Here is a 22,417-nt window from a genome sequence, read left to right as displayed (position 1 = left end):
ATCGCTTACCACAGCTTTGCAGACGACACACAGCTCTACTTAGCCCTATCGCCTAACGATTACAGCCCCATTGACTCCCTTTGCCAATGCATTGATGAAGTAAACAATTGGATGTGCCAAAACTTTCTTCAGTTAAACAAAGACAAAACTGAAGTCATTGAGTTTGGAAACAAAGATGAAGTTCTCAAGGTGAACGCATACCTTCAGTCTAGGGGTCAAACAACTAAAAATCAAGTCAGGAATCTTGGTGTGTCTCTAGAGTCAGACCTTAGTTTCAGTAGTCATGTCAAAGCAATAACTAAATCAGCATACTATCACCTGAAAAATATTGCAAGAATTAGATGCTTTGTTTCCAGTCAAGACTTAGAAAAACTTGTGCATGCTTTTATCACCAGTAGGGTGGATTATTGTAATGGACTTCTCACTGGCCTTCCCAAAAAGACCATAAGACAGTTGCAGCTCATACAGAACGCTGCTGCTAGGATTCTGAGCACAACCAGAAAATATGAACACATCACACCAGTCCTCAGGTCTTTACACTGGCTGCCAGTTACATTTAGGATTGATTTTAAAGTATTATTACTGGTATATAAATCATTCAATGGCCTAGGACCTCAATACATTGCATATATGCTCACTGAATATAAACCCAACAGATCACTCAGATCATTAGGATCACATCGGCTAGAAATACCAAGGGTTCACTCTAAGCATGGCGAGTCTGCTTTTAGCTACTATGCCAGCCGCAGCTGGAACCAGCTTCCAGAAGAGATCAGATGTGCTCCTACAGTAGTCACATTCAAATCCAGACTCAAAACACATCTGTTTAGCTGTGCATTTACTGAATGAGCACTGTGCCACTGTTCGTCCGACTGTATGCACTGAATTTTATTTTATGTTTTAATTATTCTGATTTCATTTGATTATTTCTGTATTTTATCTTTTATTCTAAACTGTTTTAATTATTCTGATTTCTTTTGATTATTTTAATTTCTTCTATGTAAAGCACTTTGAATTACCATTGTGTATGAAATGTGCTATATAAATAAACTTGCCTTGCCTTGCCTATCTGCACTTTTTCACAAAGTATGATTAGCACAAAATGTTTAGTTCTATTCAGATTTCTCCTGACTCGAGCATATTTTCTGCTCTCTGTGTCGGACAGTAGGCTACAAGAACAAAAAAGAGGAAAGGGCAGATAACATGCTTGACGTGCAGTTTATTAGACATTTATAAATCCCTTTGTGCTAAATCAGTGCAAAAGTCTATATATAAATATATATAGGTCATTGACAAATATACAAATAAATGTTTTTATTAAATCTTTTCAAAACTGATGTATATTTTTGTGTCATGAACAATGTATTTAAACAAGTTTTAGTTGTGAACATTTCTAAGTGTTTAAATTCACCTGAAAGTATACCAACCTACCCATACTTGAAAGCAGTTTTTACCAGTATTTGATAGAGATCTACAAGGATCATTAAGGCTCCTCTGGACAATGCATTATCATGCATACTGTAATTACCATAATAAGAGAGCCATGTTTGCAGTTGTGCCACCCTGACATGCAAATTGCTAGAAAAAAGGTTTTCAATTATCTCAACAGCTATCAATCTACTGAAATGTATAAAATTTGTTTATATGAAAGGGTAAAATGATGCCATAGAATTTCATTTTTATTTTTGTATTCTTAAAACACCATTTAAATGAGTATTTTAGTCTGTTCATTTGTGCACAACCTGACATTTTGGGGGGTTTAAGATAACAAAACATTAAATATGTATTATCTAAATGTACTAAAAATTAATTTAAACTAAATAGGTTTTATAGATTAAAGTGATGCATGTCATGAATTTAACAAATTATGTTAAGAAAATAATGTACTTGGACACTTAGGAAATAATGTATGTGTGTGTGTATAATCATGTTTTGTTTTAAAATTAAATATATTATGTATTCATTTATATAGTAATAAGTAAGCATTGTAAACATTAAGATGAATGCAATTTTACATTTTACTTGTTTGCAATGGCTTTTTAAGACAATCACATGTTTCCTGCAAGTCTCCTGTCCTTGTGAAACCATAGTGAACATTACATGATAACCTTTAAATAACATACAAGTTTAAGAACACAAAAATACTTCAAAACAACTGCAAAACGGTCTGTAACCAAGGTAAAGTTAGCCAGAAAATATGTTAACAAAGGCAGGCAACGCTGGTTGACCACAATAAACATTAAATATTAGCCGATTTTTATCTTTTAAAAACAATATTGCTGTAGCTACATACACATACTACATCCAAATGTCAATGTATTATATACACATATTGCAAACCAACGCATTTATTGACTACAAAATACCAAAAAATCACAGTTCTGCTCTCTAACTCCATCGACTTGAATTGGCGCCGAAGCACTTCCTGGACTATCTGAGGTCTACGTGAATCACGTGACAACCAAGTATTTAGAACTTCCGTTGTCGCAACTCTCTCTCTATAGACAAGTTTCCTGAGTGAAATAGGCGGGCCGCCATTAGCCTTTCACTCTGCCAACGACTTCCGGTTGTGTCTGCCAAGCACTTCCGGTTAGCGTCTTTTACTGTCTTTGGTTAGCGTGCTGAAAAAGTAAACTATGGATGGTGTTACACGCCGACACGGCTCCGGGACATATTGTGCTGTTCGCGGTTGTAACAACTCGTGGCGATTGCTGAATGTTTGATCGGAAGGAGAATGTTTCGACCATCAACCATCTACAAGGCGCCAATGTGGATGTGCTCCCCCATTTGCGTTGTATGAGAAACCAAAAACAGATGTTGAATCTCGGAAGTGGCTAGCGGCTTTGAATTTGAAGAATCCGCCCAAAAGACTGTTTGTTTGTTCTTATCACTTCATTGATAAAAAGCCCACAGAGGAAAACCCTTTCCCGGAACTTTGGTTGGGGTACGAGCGACCTCCCCAGCAAAAGAGACGTAAACTCGACAGAAACACAAGTGACACGCAATCGGATGGTAAGTGTATCTTGATATTTCTCTAGTTAGCTAAAGTTTGCAGCATAAGTTCGACTGTTTATATATGTCTCTGTCCTGTGTTAGTAGGGTATATACATTTATAGTTGATGCTGTTTGTCTTTTAGAAGTGTGCATCGAGCCGAAGTTTAAAGATGCTGCAACACAATGGGAGGACCTAACAAAAACTGACCATAGCTACGCGGCAAAGTTGGACCACGTGAACAAATCGACGCAGACTGGGGATCAGACTGTGGCTGATGATATGCTCCTGGATGATGATACCTCGCTGCTGTACACAGGACTGCGTCTATTATATTTTCTTACTTTGGTGAAAACGATGTTGCCATTTAGTAAACCATCATGTAGTATTCCTGTTGTTGACCAAATACTGATGACCCTCATGAAACTGAAACTGAACCTTGTGTTAGGGGATGTGGCAAAGCGCTTTAAAGTGTCTAAAGGTGAAGTAAGGTGATTGCTCACTGGATTGATACATTGGGTGAGCAGCTTGAACCCATGGTTGCCTTACTGCCAAGAAGTGTTATTCGTGCTAACATGCCACCATCCTTTAAAAAGAACCACCCCCAGACCACTTGCATCATCGATTGTGCTGAAACGGCTATTCAGAGAGCTACAAACCTTAACTGTAGGAGTGCCACTTTCAGTCATTACAAGGGAACCAATACTGTCAAATATCTTGTTGCTGTGTCACCTCATGGGCTGATAATGTTTATATCAGAGGCCTATGCAGGTAAAAGCAGTGATAAGTTCATCACTATAAACAGTGGGTTTCTGGAGGCCCTAAGGCCTGGTGATGAGGTAATGGCTGACAGGGGTTTCACGATTCGAGATGTACTACATGAAAGGAAAGTGAAATTGAATATTCCTGCCTTTACCCACAAGCGTGGTCAATTGACCAATGAGGAGGTAACACGCACTAGACGAGTGGCCAATGTCCGTATACATGTGGAGAGGGCAATCCGAAGACTTAAAGTCTTCAAAATTCTGTCCCAAACTGTCCCCATCTCCATGACCCCGAGGTTGGACAAGATTCTTATCATATGTGCTGCTTTAGCAAACATGAGGTCCAGACTCATCCGACTGCCACATGAGGTGTAAGTTCCTATGAAAAGTAAAACCTGGGTTACCTGCAGGTTTTTTTTTTTAAATTGTACATATTATATATATATATATATAAAATATCAGCTAGAAAAACCTGTGTAAATCTATTGTTATTGTACCCTTTCTGGTGTTATGATTGATAAGCCAAAACAGTTTTAACTAAGAAAGACTTGTGTGAGTGCTATTCTTTTTCTTGTATTGTAAATATTGACACATTACAATAAACAATTTGTTTTTTGAGAAGAAATGAATAAATTTGTATTTATCCTATTCCATAACAAAGGGACAATTTCATTAACTCCTTATTGGCTGCATTTTTTTTATAATTAAATAAAAACAAAGTAAATACAGGAAAAAATCTCAAAATATTACAAAAAGAATAAAATAATACATTAAATATATAAAGATAAATGATAAGTGACTGATATAAAAATAAATAAGAGTAAGTAAAATAAAATTAATTACATAAATCAGTTTGATAAAAATAAATAAAAGCTAGAAAGGATTTGTCACCAATTTGTGACAACAGGGGACAAGGGGTTAAAAAAGGAATGACTAATCAACCCAGTACACATAAGCAGGTCATACTGATTTTACAACATTCATGTACCTGGAGCACAACTCCAGTCTTCCATCATCGAAGTCATCGACAACTTTTGGCAACATGTGGGTGAAATAGAAGGAGTGCAGCCTTGAGATATGTCCCTCAACAAAGGTTTGGTCGTAGGACACGTTGAGCTGCAGACATTCAGTGTTACTCCAAATCACCAACAAGGCTTGCCGTAGGCCTGTGCAGTGCATGCCCAGTTGCACCTGCATGTAATATCCCTTTGGCCCATTGAAGGACAGATGGAAGTCCCCTGTGGGCATGCGTTTGATCTCACTGCTTTTAGCAGCAAGTGCTTCAGTAAGGGACTGGTTTTTGACTAAGACAGGGCACTTGATCTCCAGTAGTGTGTCTCTGTTCATGACACCATCCGGACTCGCAGCAAGCCATGGCTCACTCGGGCAAACCACCAAACCTTTCACATCGATGTCATGACCTTGGTCTTGCAGGTATTGCCTGGCGTGCTCTTCACCCTCTGCTCCTTGCCGGGTTGCAGCGTTACCGTGAAAGGTAGGATGGAGGTGTTCAGACAAGAATTTGTCTGGTGCTGTGGTAGCCCGAACTGGCACATTCTTGGCTGTGCTTGCTGTTATCCGTACCCGTCGCATGTCATGCCACAGTTGTTCCCTGCTCTGTTCTTTTGTGTGCTGCTCAATGTACATAAATTGGGTTGTGGTCATGTCAATGTATGTGGTGTAGAATGCCCTACATTTCTCACATTCAAGTTGTGTGTTGTGATCACCATGATGTAGGGGCAGTGGAGCTTTTGCTGTCTCGGCAGACTGAGCAGGGAGGCTGGTGTTAAAAGTGAGCTGCATTAGTCCACTGCCAGGTGCAGTAAAAAGTGCCGCTATTGGTGTGGAGAGACAGTAATTTTGCCATTCTTCCAGTGTCTCATGGACTTTTACCTTGCGACTATGTGTAGAGCTGGAGGAGGATGCTTTTGATGCTGGTTGGTATAAATTATTTCTGCTGTGTCTTCGGAAAGACACATCTCTGATTTTTTGCTGCCCAGTATTGCTTTTTGTCCCGGCATTCCAGCAATTCTGCACATCAGTGCAGGCAAGCCCTGTCTTCCCTTGCCTCACAGCATTTTCTACCTGCAGACAGATAGAAACAAAATCACACACTTTTTAAATAATGGTTTGAGCATCATAGCACAATTGACTTCTTTTAGAGACAACGTTTTGTAAATCAAAATAACAAGGGTATGATGAAGGCAGAGCGTTTTTGTTACTTTTTTAAAAACAATTAATGAGCTGGGCCTGCAGTCATCAACATCAATGTTTAACCCCTTAATGCCTGCATTTATTTAGACTTATATAAAAAAATCTGGAAAAATAGGAAAAGAATAATAAAAGAATAAAAGAAAATATAAGTATTAAATAAATAAATAACATTTAATAAAGTGATAAATGATAAGTAATATAAAAAAATGAGTAAAAGCAAATAGATAAATAAAATAAATCAGTTTGATAAAAATAAATAAAATAAACAAAAGCCAGAAAGGGTTTGTTGCAAATTTGCCCAATTCATACGGATTACACCGTTTTCTTTTGTTTTGATTTGTTCTGTTTAAAAGTATCGTTCCTAGTGTTTGTTTTATATTGGTCTGTGATTGGTTCACACACCAACCGCATTATATATCATTAGATAGGCTGAAGTAACATTTCTCTGTTTTGCGGTAAAATGCTATAGATTTGCACTCAAATACGGAATGCTTATCATTCGCGGAAGTCAACACAGTCTACTCATTATTACGCAGATTAACACACGGATACATACAAAACATCTTAATACAAGCATAAGATGGGCTAACGTACCTTCCAAAGCACGGCGGCTGCATGGCTACAGGAACGTCCAGGTCCGGCGATACAGGTACAGCCTGCAGTCTCCACATCTCCCGTCTTGGTAACCAAAACCCAGGCGTTATGCGCTGAATTGTTAACGGACTGGCTTGGTTGAACATCGGCCTTTAGGTAAATTAAACTGCCCATATCGTGTAAAAGTACACAGCCCACTTTGTCGGAATGGAGGTACTGAAACGCCTCTGAGCTTTTCAGGTTATTAATTGCATTCCCATCCACCGCCATGGAATCAATAAAATAAGAAAAGATCTTGGATGTTGTGATGCTGGGCCATATCAACATGTTGTCCGCCCATGATGTTACCTTACTTGGATGCGGAATGGTCAAAACACCATTTTTAACGAGATTTTCGGTCGAATGTTGCCATTCCAAAGCCATGTTTACACCACTACTCAGCCTGCGCCGGAAGTTCTTGGCAGAAACAGGAAGTAAACCGGAAGTGCCCGGGAAACTTGTCTATAGACAAATCCGCCGCGAACTCTATGGGCGCCGCCATCTAGCTTGCCGCCATTACTGCGGGCCTGCTAAGGATGACGGTGTGACACTTGCCGGTGCGCTCATGACATTTCAATGAAAGCGGATCCTGCTCATGAAAGAAAAAGTCTGGTGAAAAGGGAACATTAGATGTGGTCAGGTATAGTAGTCAAAACTTACAGATAAAGCTAATTTATTGACAACACTGTCAAATGCGTCAAAAACACTGTAAAAATGCGTCAGCCAAATGTAATGTAATTAAGACGTGTATTAATTGATGACAACAATAAAACTGAACGCTGTCATTACTAGTTGTGTTGCTAATACGTTCACAAGCTTCACAAGTTGCAAATAACTCAGTGTTTCCCCTATTGTTTTGTAATAATACTATAACGTTACCCCGCAATAATACTATTTAAATACGAATCCTACGTGTTCTGTGTGAATGAATGGTGCAGTCAACGCGCAGTTTCATTTAACACGCGCGCGCACACACACACACACACACTGAATCATGTGTGACGCTCGAGCTGTTTAATTGCCTACATGAGGACACGACTGCATGAACTTCCTCGAGACGCGCTTGATTCCTGCCGGTTCCATAGTGAGAGCAGCGCGGCCAGAGAAATGTTGGGCGCTGCGGGATATTACATATTATAAATAGTTTTTCAGCGTGAGAAATACAATGTGTGGCGGGAGAGCGTGACATAAGACCGAAATGAGTGACACTTGAGAGCCCTGCAACTACTTTCTATGTTACTTTCTCCCGCCGCAAATAGACTTTTTTTCTGTACCTCCAAATAGTTTCAAGTTAGCCTACATGTCGCCACCATACACATCAGCGTAAATACGCCTGATAAATTATTTGTTATTATTAAAGCATTAAAGGTATTGTAGGTAGAAATAATCCACAAAAATACTTTTTGTCAAAATTTGTTTAAACTGTCTTTATATATCAATGTATACTTAAAATGTAAGTACTCTGGAAAAGAAATTATAAAAATCGAGTGTCTGTAGTCCTCTTAGGACTACAATAAACCCAGCTCATTATTCCATTAACTCCCACTCCCTCCCTACTCGGCTCCTTCCAAAGCCACGCCCCCAAAACAAATGAACGCGCGATCCCGGCCATTCGCTCAGCTGGAAGAGTCGGACGTGTTTACCAGCTTTACCAGATGTAGTGACATCATGTCAGAATCACAAGTAATAAAATAACTAACTTTATCAGTATGAATATAAACAATTAACATGGCTGTTAGTACTCACTATCCAGCTCGCATAACGATACTTGTAAAGTTTAAAATATTTTACTAGCTCGTAACGGAATCAAACTCAATGTAAGGCAAAGCTATAAATAGCTTCATTGATACAGTTTGCCGTTACTATCAGTTACACTGTGATGAAGGTGAATTTGTAAGATTCATAACATAAGATTGTTTACAGATAAACTGAATTACATACATTCAAACACCTTCTCACAACTGCATTGCAGACCCAAGATAATATAACACACACACACACACAACATATATTGTATAGCACATACAGATACAACATAAAGACATATGTAAACATATGTAGAGCATATAACAACAAACCAAACGTGAAAAAACGGAGTAGATAGAGTTCACGGTGAAAATAGGAACACAGTTTAGGCAGAGGGTAAAGATAGGTATAAAAATAGATCCCCTAAACTTTTTAACCTAAAGTTAGATTCGGCGAAATTAAATAAAACAGCTTTCGACTGCAGATAGGCCTATTGCTTATTTATCGTCTCAACCCTGGCTCACTAACAGTAACGTTATACTAGTCGACACCAAAGTTACACGGTCATAGCTAAGCCAGTACCGTTAGTTATGCTACGTAACGTTAGGTAGCTAATATTAGGTAGTTAGGTGTGCTAGTGATACATGCTTCATGAAAAAATAAATGCCATCAAAATGAAAACAGCAAGATTACCTGTCCAGCAGAAATAAAGCCATCATGGAGTCACTTTTCAGCCCCTTGAGATCACTCAGTAGTAGCCAACGCTGGAAAGCCACGCCGACTCCCTTATGATTTCTTTATTTATCCAAAGACTTTTTGTTCATAGCCTTTTCAAATTCTGTCTTCCTTTTTTTAACTCGTTTGACTTCGCTGCCTCTATATGCAGGTAACGTTACTGAGAATTGTGACTGTTCTTTCTCTGCCATAATTGTTTGTTATTACTAGCTTCCGTTCCTTTTCAAACGGGTGCGCGCATTTGGGCTCCTCCTGTATCAGCAGAGGTGGTATCCATGGTAGCGAGGGAGAGTGACAGTCGCCCCAGCCAATCATTTCTTTCGTCCCGAATGGAATAATGAGCTGTGTTTATTACAGTCCTGAGAGAACTACAGACACTCGATTTTTATAATTTATTTTCCAGAGTAGGCCTACTTACATTTTAATTATGCATTGATATATAAAGACAGTTTGAAAAAAATTGGAAAAAAGTATTTTTGGGGATTTCTACCTACAATACCTTTAACACACCACTGTTATAAAAGCAAGCGGGCTACTGCGTGCATGGTCTGGAATGTCTGAATGCGCGCAAGTGCGCTCCCTTAATAATTCCTAAAAAGCTGACATCAGTTCATCGCGAACTCACACATCTCTATTATTATCAATGAAGCTGACTGCACAATGAATATTTCATAATATATACACTTTGTTTGTTATAATTAGAGGATTTGCCAGCATACAGAATTCACACACAGAGTGAGTGCATTACCGCCGCACCAGGAACTCTGTGTAATCCGTATGGCCTTAAACATGGGCAGTCAATGCGCAACAAAGGTTTGTGAATTTTACAAACGGTATTATTTGTTGTTAAAACAGCCAATCACACAACACGCTCTTCCCGGCAGGACAGCATACGTACTAAAAAAACTACACAGAAATAACATTTCGTACAGCTAACATCATGCACATGCAGCCCCGCCCCAGGTGCACCCCCGCCCAAGGTGCACCCCCGCCCAAATCTGCAGGCTGCAGCCAGGTGCTTCTCATCTGATTGCCAAAGCCTTACCACGCCCCCCACAAATTAGCCCTGTTATTTAGTGGCGCTTTGCCGTATATTCCATGTATTATCATGGAATCATTATCATTTATGTTATAGTGACCATTCGCTAAGACCCGCCTTTTTTAGTTACTGCGTGACAAGCCAGGCGGCTCTCACAAATCACGCACATCATGTTCTCACTCACGCAGTGAAAAATACATTGCGGGGCAAAGACTAAGTTTACACTGAGTGACTACGCGCCGACATACAAGAGAGAGCTCAGAGCAGCTTACTGTTGATATGAAACAAAGTCTCAACTCTCATATATTGTCATTTAAGTAATTTAAACAATAATGTTTTTCAAGTTCAAGTCCACCGACGTTAATCTACTGACAGCTTTGTTGTTGGACAAAATTGTGCATTCGGCGTTATGATTGGTCAGGTCACCTGTCAATCAAACCCCCATGGGCAGCAGGGCATGGTGAATTGAGACGTCACGTTTCAATTTGATATACCAGTCAAATACATTTATTCTATATTTAACTTGTGAACGACCGACCTGCTGCTGCATGTAGGCCAATCAGATGATGGCGGCCTGCGCCTTATTAGAATATATGCATCAACCAATCAATCGCCTCCACTCTTCACTTCTTTCTAGACTATTCTTAAAATTGTCACGCATTATCTTCGTCTTCGATAACATAGCTAAAAATGTCATCTTTAAAAAAACATGTTTGAGTGGGGCTCAAAAAAGGATTTAAAAAAAAGCTGAACAGCAGAGGAAACATGAGCTGCTCAGTAAAATCCCCAAGTTATCTGGTTATTTTACTAATATAAAAAATATATTATTGCCATAAATATTATATTACATAATATATGGCTAATATAATGCTGATGATCACGGAGAAGTTGTGGAACAGCAAGTAGGCCGGGCACATGTTTGAGCAGATAAAGACACAGCGTCATCATCATCGACCCCACCAATTTTCGATAAGTTTGATTATTAACCCCTTACCAGTCGCCCCCCTTTTGGCAATCGAGTGCAAAATCACATACCCATAATAAAATGGTTGTTGCTAAGGAGTCCTTCTGACTACACACAAAACCAAGGTATCATTTAAAAGCTAACACTTGACAGTTTACTGTGAAATACTCAGAAGTGCTCTAGCAATTACTAATAGAGAGATAAAGCAGCTCAAAAACAATGCACAATTTGTTTTAATGTAAAATTCGGGATCACCAGTGATCCCTGCGGCTCATTAACTTGATGGATGTATGATATTGCTTTTTGTGTTTGATCAAAAACTCTATATTCGCCTAAAGGGCTGGCGATAATATATCTGGTAGAAATATGTCAATTTTGCTGCGCCATCATGATGTAAGTTTATAATTTAAACGCGTTTTTAAGAATTGTGGTTTAGAAACAAATTATTTTAAACTGCTCAGGCACAGTAAGCAGTGGGAGAGAATTCATTTTGTAAATGCTAGTTTTGAGACCATGGTGAGCTTGAGACGGTTTTTGCCCAGCGCACTTGAGTTCCGACCCTGAGGTCTTAAAGTGACAGAAGCTGCTAATAAAGCTGCTGTCGCCATTTGTGTCAATAATGTTAATCAAACATCAGAAGGAAAGTAATTTACTGCCCTTAACTGAATCACTTTTGTAAAATAAATAAGAATGAATGTTGAATTTATAGGGGAAACTATGTATTTGATTACTTTATACAATATATGTGGCATTTATCTCTGTAGTTGGTGATCTAAAGTGGTGGTTGGGGGGGGCTGCAGTAACTCATAGCCCCGGGGCCCAGTGAGCTCTTAATGCGGCCCTGTGTATAATTCAAACCTTGTTTGTATAGTGTGTAACCACACGTTTATAAATGTTTTTTTTAGAGATATTGTATTAAAAACTGTGCATGTTTTCTGTAAAGGCAAGACATCATAATTGCTATGTTTATACAAAGGCCAGCACATCAACACGAAGCTGTAGAACGAGGGATATTGGCGTGCAGACAGAAACATCACATAAATGTAATTTCGTTTGTATGTACGAAACGTTATCACAGTATTTGTGTTTGTAGTTTCAAAAAATTGCACCAACGTTATCACAGTTTGTGTGTGTCTGTGTGTGTATGTTGCACATCCATAATTGCAAAGGGGACGCGATTACAACTAGTACATACATGTATCAAATAACCATTCCGAGACGTCCTGGTCCATTCCCATTTGTGTTTCTTCTGCCGGAGTCTCTTCATCATCTGGGTCTGATTCCGGTTCAAACATGTACGGCTGAATGCCATACAAAACAGCGGGTCTGTCATTCTCAGCCATTCTGCTTCTACCGACTGTTTATTGCCATAGGTATGCAAGTTACGCCCTCATCCAAAGGCAGGGCGGGGATATGCAGCTCATTTACATTTAAGGTGGTACACACCAAAACAGCTCTTTTTAAAACAGGCCCCAAAAATTACATTTACAAATGGTTATAATAAATTAACTGTGTGGTATTTTGTGCTGAAACTTCACAAATACATTCTGGGGACACCCGAGACCAATACTACATCTTGTAAAAAGGGGCATAATAGGTGCCCTTTAATATAGCTAATGATGTCTCAATGAAATGTATTTCCCCCAAAATTTTAAACATTTGTTAGGCTTCAAAAAAATAACTTTTAATTAAAGTGAACTTAAAACAATCCTCACTTAAACCCATAATAAATGTCATATTTATCTGTACCTTTCCAACAGGTATGAAATATACAGAAATTGAATAGGGTTATAAAATAGTCTGCACCGCATAAATTATAAATTAAATTAGATTAATCCTTATTAAAGCTACAAGCGTTCTTTAGTCAAAGAGTAGTTAGTAGTTTTCTATGTTCCCTTTGTTCCTAGGTTAACTTTACTGACATAGAGAATTAGTGGCTGCTGTCACTTTAAGATCTGCCGCTGCTGACAGGATCTCAAGCATCTCATTCTCTCACTACTCTTTAATTCCATTCACCATCATGACGGACAAGTTTTTTTTTTTTTTACCGCTAGTGGCATAGTGAAGCTTTTTGTGGCAAACTATGCAAAAACAAGCTCCAGGCTCCGGAAGTTTACTGCACCAAGTGCCTAAAGCCTTCCCGTTTTGTCCTCTTTCTTCAAGCCATGCCCAGCGCCACTTGTTTGTTACTTTCTTCTCCAAAGCAGATGTATTTTTTCCTGGTTTGATAAACTCCATTCTACATAGCGTGTGTACAAGCTAACTGCGAACTGGTTCAGTTCCTGCACAAGACCCGCCCTCCTCTCTAGCAATTGGCTAAGACAACCTAATATGATGCTCCCATTGGCTGTGACAGCTGTGCGCGCTGACTCTTGAATCAAGGTGGTAGGTTGAAGGGGACCGGTGTTTTATTCAAGTCAGATTAGGGCCTGTTCACATATCGCGTCTTTTGCGATCATAATGGAAGCGACGCGCTCGTTTTTTCCAAGTGCGTCCGCGCCGAAAGTGCCTCCGACTGTAATTTGCAGCCTGTTAAATAAATTTTGCCTGCGCCGGAGGCCGGACCTGCCCTCAAGCTGGAAATCCGGCCCCCGGCCAGAATACTTTAAGCCCTGCGAGTAATACACTAAAATAACAGCGATTTGAATCCATTGAGTACTCCTGCCCTGAGAGCAGCGCGTAATAAACTAAAATAACAGCAATTTGAATCTATTGAGTACTCCTGCCCTGAGAGCAGTGCGTAATACACTAAAATAGCTGAAATTTGATTCTATTGAGTACTCCTGCCCTGAGAGAAGCGCATAACACACTAAAATAACTGCAATTTGATTCTATTGAGTACTCCTGCCCTGAGAGCAGCGCATAATACACTAAAATAACTGCAATTTGATTCTATTGAGTACTCCTGCTCTGAGAGCAGCGCGTAATACACTAAAATAACTGCAATTTGATTCTATTGAGTACTCCTGCTCTGAGAGCAGCGCGTAATACACTAAAATACCTGCAATTTGATTCTATTGAGTACTCCTGCTCTGAGAGCAGCGCATAATACACTAAAATAACTGCAATTTGATTCTATTGAGTACTCCTGCTCTGAGAGCAGCGCATAATACACTAAAATAAAAGGGATTTGAACCTACTGAGTACTCCTGCCCTGAGAGCAGCGCATAATACACTAAAATAAGAGCGATTGTAATCTATTGAGTACTCCTGCCCTGAGCAGCGCATAATACACTAAAATAAGAGCGATTTTAATCTATTGAGTACTCCTGCCCTGAGAGCAGCGCATAATACACTAAAATAAGAGCGATTGTAATCTATTGAGTACTCCTGCCCTGAGAGCAGCGCATAATACACTAAAATAAGAGCGATTGAAATCTATTGAGTACTCCTGCCCTGAGAGCAGCGCATAATATACTAAAATAAGAGCGATTTTAATCTATTGAGTACTCCTGCCCTGAGAGCAGTGCGTAATACACTACAATAACAGTGATTTTAATCTATTGAGTACTCCTGCCCTGAGAGCAGCGCATAATACACTAAAATAAGAGCGATTGTAATCTATTGAGTACTCCTGCCCTGAGAGCAGCGCATAATACACTAAAATAAGAGCGATTGTAATCTATTGAGTACTCCTGCCCTGAGAGCAGCGCATAATACACTAAAATAAGAGCGATTGAAATCTATTGAGTACTCCTGCCCTGAGAGCAGCGCATAATATACTAAAATAAGAGCGATTTGAATCCATTGAGTACTCCTGCCCTGAGAGCAGCGCATAATATACTAAAATAAGAGCGATTTGAATCCATTGAGTACTCCTGCCCTGAGAGCAGCGCATAATACACTAAAATAAGAGCGATTTTAATCTATTGAGTACTCCTGCCCTGAGAGCAGTACGTAATACACTACAATAACAGTGATTTGAATCCATTGAGTACTCCTGCCCTGAGAGCAGCGCATAATACACTAAAATAAGAGCGATTTTAATCTATTGAGTACTCCTGCCCTGAGAGCAGTACGTAATACACTACAATAACAGTGATTTGAATCTGTTGAGTACTCCTGCCCTGAGAGTAGCGCGTAATACACTAAAACAGTGGTTCTCAACTCCAGTCCTCGGGACCCGCTGCTCTGCACATTTTGTATGTCTCTCTTATCTGACACACTCAGTTCAGATCAAGGCGTCTCTCCTAACGAGTTGGTGATCTGAATCAGTTGTGTTAAATAAGGAGACATAAAAAATGTGCTGAGCAGTGGGTCCCGAGGACTGGAGTTGAGAACCACTGCACTAAAATAACAGCGATTTGAATCCATTGAATACTCCTGCCCTGAGAGCAGCACGTAATACACTGAAATAACAGCGATTTGAATCTGTTACTCCTGCCCTGAGAGCAGCGCGTAATACACTAAATTAATAGCGATTTTAATCTGAGTTCTCCTGTCCTGAGAGCAGCACGTAATACACTAAAATAACAGCGATTTGAATCCATTGAGTTCTCCTGCCCTAAGAGCAGTAACTTACTAGGGCGGGAGATGTATCAGTTAGACCATTGAAATATCGCGGAGATTTGAACGAGTTCTGTTGTCACATATAATTTTCACACACAGCGATGAATTTTAACAAAATATAGTAACATCACTTACCTTGCAATAAAAGTTTCTCCCACGAACATCTGTTTGTCTTGTATTCCAGACTAATCGGAATTTGCTTCAGTTTCATTGGTTGAATCTGTAAACCAATCATTTTCCTTTCTGCCCTCGGAACATGTTTGAGTAAGTAAAACCAATATTATCTGTCTGCAGTCCCAGAGGCTGCATTTTCAGGACCCCTGAATTAGTCTTTTCAGTCACTAGATGGACCACATTTTCAAGTACAGAGGGAAGACAAGGATGACTCTGGGGGTAGATTTAAGATTGTGTATTTTACAAAATAATATATAACACCTGAACTTGAACAGACAAAATATTTTACAAAATAATGTATAACAACTGAAATTGAACACAAAATATTTTACAAAATAATATATAACAACTGAACTTGAACACACACAAAAACAAATTTGATCATGACGTGAACCACATAGACAGAACTTCAATGGATGGACAAACACATGGACAACATCATCACTGACTCCTAAGAGAGAGAAAGAGAAGTGAATTAAATAAGGAACATTTAGTTGAACATGTTCTACTCTCATTTTAAATTTCATATTTAAAAGATCTTAGTTACCACAGAGTAATGATAATGATAAAAATAATGATATCAATCTTCATAACAATTAATGTTCATAATACAATTATTGCATACTGTTCAAAGATTTGTAAAAAAAATATATATATTGATGTTGTGGGAACAAAAGTTCTAGAAACACTCATGTCAATAAAGCCCATCTGAACTGAGAAAAAATAATAATAGAGTGAGATGCAAGAAATCTGAATAGAAATAACATTATTGACATGACTTTTCCTGACCATATATAAGATTTAAAGCACACATTGTGATGTATGCAGCAGCACTACCTACCGATCAGGAAAGGATCTCCCTTCTTGGATTGTTATGTGTTTCTTGAAAAACATTTTTAAGTTAATTTCATATAAATAAATAGACATAAATTAGGCCTAAGTCTAAGCCTAGTACTTAACCAATTTATTTATTTATCTTTTGTCATACTATTGCCTACCCTGAGCTGTGTAGTTGATAGCACTTCATATAGAGTACAGTATACAGTAAATGACACAATCTAACACGTGGGATTTTAATAGTCAATTATTATAATGGCCTCTCTGATATGTCTGATTATTAAAATGTCATATGTCTCAACCAACTTTATAAAACCATGTCAAAATGAAGAGACGTACACATGTATTGTGGGTAACGTTAAACAGGCTGACTGTGAGCGCGTGACAGTGAAAACATTAAGATTATTTTAACTGAATTAAAATGGAAAAACAATGAGTAATTAACAAGCTTTCGGAACGAACATGCTACAGTTTATTGTGCCGTAAATAAGTCAACACAGGCTTATCATGCAACAGTTCTGTTAAATGAACGTGATAACAATTCATTTTCCAGCATTAGAGGCTAATATATGATGGCTATGCTTTCAAGACTGTTTAGCAAATCATCAGCACGTTGGCAACTTTAACTTTCCAATGAAATGCATCACAATTGTTTTTAAAGTTAAACAAATAAAAATTGATTCGCATTTGATACTCACACTCTGAATGTCATCCATCTTCGCTGGTCCTCTAATTCGGTAGGTGGCGTTGTCACTAAAAACCTAGGGTCCTAGAAATGCGGTCCTAGAAGTGGGGTCCTGAAAATGCAGCCTCCGTTTTTGCAGGCAGATGCTACTCAGTAAAACTCCCATCTGCAAAATTTCCTGATTTCTATCTGTCTGGTGCTGTATTTGAGGTTTGCACAGAGACTACATATTTGGGGCATATTATTGCAAATGACCTGTCTGATGATAAGGATATCTATAGGCAGCGTCGGAAGCTGTTCCCAAGCGAACATGTTGTGTCGTAAGTTTAGCATGTGTTCGGTATCTGTGAAGATTTTACTCTTTAGAGCATATTGTACACCTCTGTATAGTGCACACCTGTGATGTCGTTATAAGCAAGGCAGCATTAGAAAACGTCTCAGGTTACTATTGTAACCATAGTTCCCTGAGAACAGGGAACGAGACGATGCATCCATCGATGCCATGGGAACGCCCCCAGCGTGACTGCGTCTGAAGCATCTATGTCAACTAGTCCAATGGAAAGAATGAGCGTCACGGGCGGGTGACGTCATGACCAGGATATGATAAAAGCACATCCGGTGCAAACCGGCATTAGCTTCGAAAATTGCCGAAGCAAGCCGATCACAGGGATGCAGGAAGTATGGCAGGGTGACGCATCGTCTCGTTCCCTGTTCTGAGGGAACTATGGTTACAATAGTAACCTGGGACGTTCACTTACGAAGGGAACTCAACGATGCGTCCATCGACGCCATGGGAACGAGAATACCCAAAGCGCCAGAATTCCAAGTACCTGAGTGTCAGTCTGTTGTAACTAAGCACTAAGCACCTGAGAAACTGGGGCAGCATTCAGGTCTAAACTGTAAAATCTAACGAATGTGAGCGTAGAGGACCAGCCCGCCGCATCACAGACGTCCCGAAGAGAAACCCCATATAGTAAGGCTTTAGAAGCCGCCATACTCCTATTAGAGTGAGCTCGGACCACCAAAGGACACGGCTGGTCCGAGAACTCGTATGCAAGTGAAATAGCCTCAACTATCCACCTACTGACCGTCTGTTTAGAAGCAGGAAGACCCTTCTTAGGTGATCCAAAGCAAATCAGTAATTGGTCGGACTTCCTAAATGAAGATGTCCGAAGCAAATAAGTGTCCAGTGCTCGTACTGGACACAAGAGGTTCAGTCTTTCCTGGTCCGAAGATGCAAAAGGAGGAGGACAGAAAGCCTGCAGCACAATAGGCCTCGGAGTCGAGGTCGGCACCTTAGGGACGTATCCCTGTTTTGGATATAAGAATGCCTTGACCATCCCCGTTGCAAACTCAAGGCAAGTGGGGGAAACCGAAAGGGCCTGAAGGTCTCCAACTCTCTTAAGGGACGAAATAGCTAGCAGAAAGATAGTGTTAAAGGTAAGAAACTTATCTGATACCGAATCTAAGGGCTCAAATGGAGCCCTAGACAGGCCTTCTAGTACTATAGCAAGATCCCAAGCTGGCACCCTAGTGCGAGTTGCAGGCCTCAGCCTCAAAGTGCCACAAAGGAAACGTGTAACCAGGGGGTCTCGACCCAACGATGTACCCCCCACCAGGGAGTGGTAGGCCGCAATGGCCGCCACGTAGGCTTTAAGCGTGGAAGGACATAGGCCTGACGTAAAGCGCTCCTGCAGGAACTCGAGTACTATCTTCACAGAACAGTTAACTGGATCCCACTGATGTCGGTGACACCATAAAGAGAAAACTCTCCCTTTAAGCGCATATAGTTTCCTAGTAGCTGGGGCTCTGGAGCTTAGAATGGTCTCAGCAGCCTCGGCTGAAAGACCACTCTCTATGAGTTGGGCCCCCTCAGAGGCCAAACCCACAGGTTCCAAATCGCTGGTCGAGGGTGAAATATTGTGCCCCCGGCCTGAGACAGAAGGTCTCTCCTGATCGGGATCTCGAAGGGAGGACCGTCTAGGAGATGGATCAGGTCCGAAAACCAGATCCGACTTGGCCAGCGTGGTGCTACTAGCAGTAGGCTTATTCCATACCGGCGGACTCGCTCCAGAACTCCTGGGAGCAGAGCAACAGGGGGAAAGGCATACAGACGTAGCCTCGGCCACGTCTGCACCATAGCATCCAGCCCCAGGGGGGCTGGGTGAGTAAGGGAGAACCACAGAGGACAGTGCTTCGTATTTTGAGACGCAAACAGATCCACTTCTGCTTGGCCGTAAAACTCCCAGATTTTCTCCACCACCTCAGCTCCTGCCTCGACGGGATGTCTGCTCCTATATTCTGGACCCCAGGAATATACACTGCCCTCAGAGAGAGTACCTTCCCCAGAGACCACAGGAGGATCTGGTGCGCCAGTTTGCAAAGCGGACGCGAACGCAGGCCCCCCTGACGGTTCAGATAAGAGACCACTGATGTGTTGTCTGTTCATACGAGCACATTATGGCCCCTCAAGGCCTGGGAGGAACTGCCTCAACGCATTGAAGACAGCCATCATCTCCAGGCAATTTATGTGCCACGAGAGATGATGACTCTTCCACAGACCCTGAACCGAGCGCCCTTCCATTACCGCTCCCCAGCCGGTGAGGGAAGCATCTGTCGAGATACCGTAACCCGATGGCAAAGAGCTCCCAACACCGGACCCTGGGTTAAGAACCAGTGCTTCCTCCATATAATACGAAGTGGGTTTCCCCTCGGGGAGAACCCTCTGGTCCTGAGCCACCACTGTAAAGGCCTCATGTACAGCGGGCCAAAAGGTATCACGTTGGACGCTGCTGCCAAAAGACCCAACAGTTTCTCGAACTGTTTTACAGTGCGTGACTGGCCTAGCTTCAGCTCTTTTGTGGCTGACAGGATAGCAGCTACCCGAACGGGCGATAGGGTGGCCCGCATCGTCACTGAATCCCATACCACACCAAGGAAAGTGGTTCTCTGTACTGGAGAAAGCACACTCTTCTTGGCATTGAGCCTCAACCCCAACATCTGCATATGAGCGAGAACAACACCTCGGTGCCGAACCGCCAACTGCTCTGATTCCGCTAGAATCACCCAGTCGTCGATGTAGTTCAGAATACGTATGCCCTGAAGCCTGAGAGGGGCTAAAGCTGCATCCACGCATTTCGTGAACGTGCGGTGTGATAAAGCTAGACCGAAGGAAGAACCCGATATTGGTATTCTTTGCCCCCGAAAGAAAACCTTAGGAACTTCCTGTGCTGAGGGAGGATGGAGATATGGAAGTAGGCGTCCTGCAGATCTATCGTGACAAACCAGTCCTCGGATCTGATTTGAGTCACGATCTGTTTGAGTGTTAGCATCTTGAACTTCAGTTTCTGAACTGACCGATTTAACAGATGAAGATCTAAAATAGGACGCAACCCTCCATCCTTTTTTGGAACAATGAAATAACGGCTGAAAAAACCCGACTCTCGGTCGGGTGAGTACACCTTATCTAAAGCATCTTTCGCTAACAGGGCCTTTACCTCTTGCTCCATTACCAGAGCCTGTTGCACCACTGTGGGCAACACCCCGTTGTAACGAGGAGGACGAGAACCAAACTGGATTCTGTATCCTTTCTCTACAATCTGCAGGACCCAACGAGAAATATTCGGCAGAAGCTTCCACGCTGCCAGAAAATTTACTAAGGGAACCAGCCTCTCGAGGCTGGTCTCTGGTGTTACTGAGACAGCTAATTCTGGAGCCTGGAACATCATGGCAGGAACTACCTGAACTGGCTGCTCTAAAGCCCCCCTCAGAGGGCGCGAAACCGATGCTGTGCCGCAGCATAGCATCAGCGACTCGCTGGAGACCGCTGCGCCCTGAAGCACCAAGGGTGGCAGGGTTGGCAGAACGGTCCCGTGAGGACCCCGAAATGGAACGAGCCCTGTATAATGAGGTGTACACCCTCTACTTCGGTCGGAGCTGTCCTCACAGACCTGACGCATTAACATCAGGACCTTTTTTTTTTTTTTGCCGAAGTCCTCTTCGTCTGAAGTACGGTCCTCAGATCCGGCTTCGACTTAGAAGACTTCGGTTGACAGGGTTGCGTCTGTCTCCAGTGTCTAAGTGGAGGTGCACGAGACGCAACACTCTCTTTCTGTTGCACATGATGTGATGAGCTCGACGGCTGGGGCTGCTCACGCCCAGCAGCCCCAGGGGGCTGGACACGGCGAGGGATAAACTTTTTAAAAGCGTCAGCTTGCTTTTTAGACTCCTGAAATCTCTCGACGACCGAGTGGACTGCGTCGCCGAAGAGACCAGAAGGTTCAAGCGGAGCATCTAATAAAAAAGCTCGATCTTTTTCTTTAATCTCTGACAGATTTAACCATAAATGTCTCTCAGTAGCTACCAAGGCTGCCATAGACCGCCCAATTGCTCTGGCGGTCTCCTTAGTAGCCCTGAGAGAAAGATCGGTAGCCCGACGAAGTTCTCGAATATCGTCATGAGAAATTCCCTCACTACTATCCAGATCCCCCAGCAGGTCAGCTTGATAAGCCTGAAGCACTGCCATTGTATGCAGACATGCTCCAGCTTGACCTGCTGCCGTATAAGCTTTGCCCACTGAACGAATTAGCAGCTACTCTCAGTGGGGGGCTGGGACACGTTGGAAAGAGGCAGGGAACAGGCAAACCACGGTCAGATGGTTGGAGAGTTGAATCGGGTTGGAAGGAGGAGGACACAGACAGAGTTCAGCCAAATTCACCTCAAAGGGTGTATTTATTAAATTATCTTTTATCTTGTCTTCTTGGCTGGTATATGGGCGTATGGGTATGTGGGTGTGTGGTCTTCAATTACTTTCTACTTCCGGTTTAGGCTACTTCCGGTGGCATAGTACACGCGATACCGCTGTTTAGTAAACAAACACTCGCAGCCAACTCAATTGCACGCTAACAGCCCACAATGGATAGCAAAGGCAGCTGAGAGCATTAGGGGTTGGTGTGGCAAACGTAATACCACCGCAACCACCACCAAGTCAAACATTTGCAAGTGGAGAAAGGGAAGTAAACTCACGTTTGGAAGACGCACACAGGATTAATCACGGGCTAGCAGGAGATCAGGAGATGCGAGTTCGGTCAGGTCACACCTGGATGCAAACAGGAGCACTGCTTGA

At 41.5% G+C, this 22,417-nt stretch overlaps 1 long non-coding RNA gene and 1 pseudogene across 1 annotated transcript; one reads left to right on the top strand and one right to left on the bottom strand.

Annotated features, from left to right (window-relative positions):
- The first annotated feature begins 3,349 nt into the window (after window positions 1-3,349).
- LOC143744165 (uncharacterized) lies at window positions 3,350-4,186 on the top strand (annotated as a pseudogene).
- An 11,804-nt stretch (window positions 4,187-15,990) lies between these two features.
- On the bottom strand, window positions 15,991-17,436 carry LOC143744175 (uncharacterized). The gene is made up of 2 exons (XR_013205785.1): window positions 17,306-17,436; window positions 15,991-16,221 (listed from the first exon to the last, which is right to left on the bottom strand). It is a non-coding gene; the product is annotated as an uncharacterized LOC143744175 (long non-coding RNA).
- Window positions 17,437-22,417: the final 4,981 nt, after the last annotated feature.

The sequence above is a fragment of the Siphateles boraxobius genome, unplaced genomic scaffold (genome assembly GCF_051911475.1).
Source record: "Siphateles boraxobius isolate OS27281-9 unplaced genomic scaffold, OSU_SipBor_1 2, whole genome shotgun sequence".
In the NCBI taxonomy this organism is placed as follows: domain Eukaryota; kingdom Metazoa; phylum Chordata; class Actinopteri; order Cypriniformes; family Leuciscidae; genus Siphateles; species Siphateles boraxobius.
Note: the sequence above shows the minus strand (reverse complement) of the source record. Positions and strands in the feature narration are given on the sequence as shown.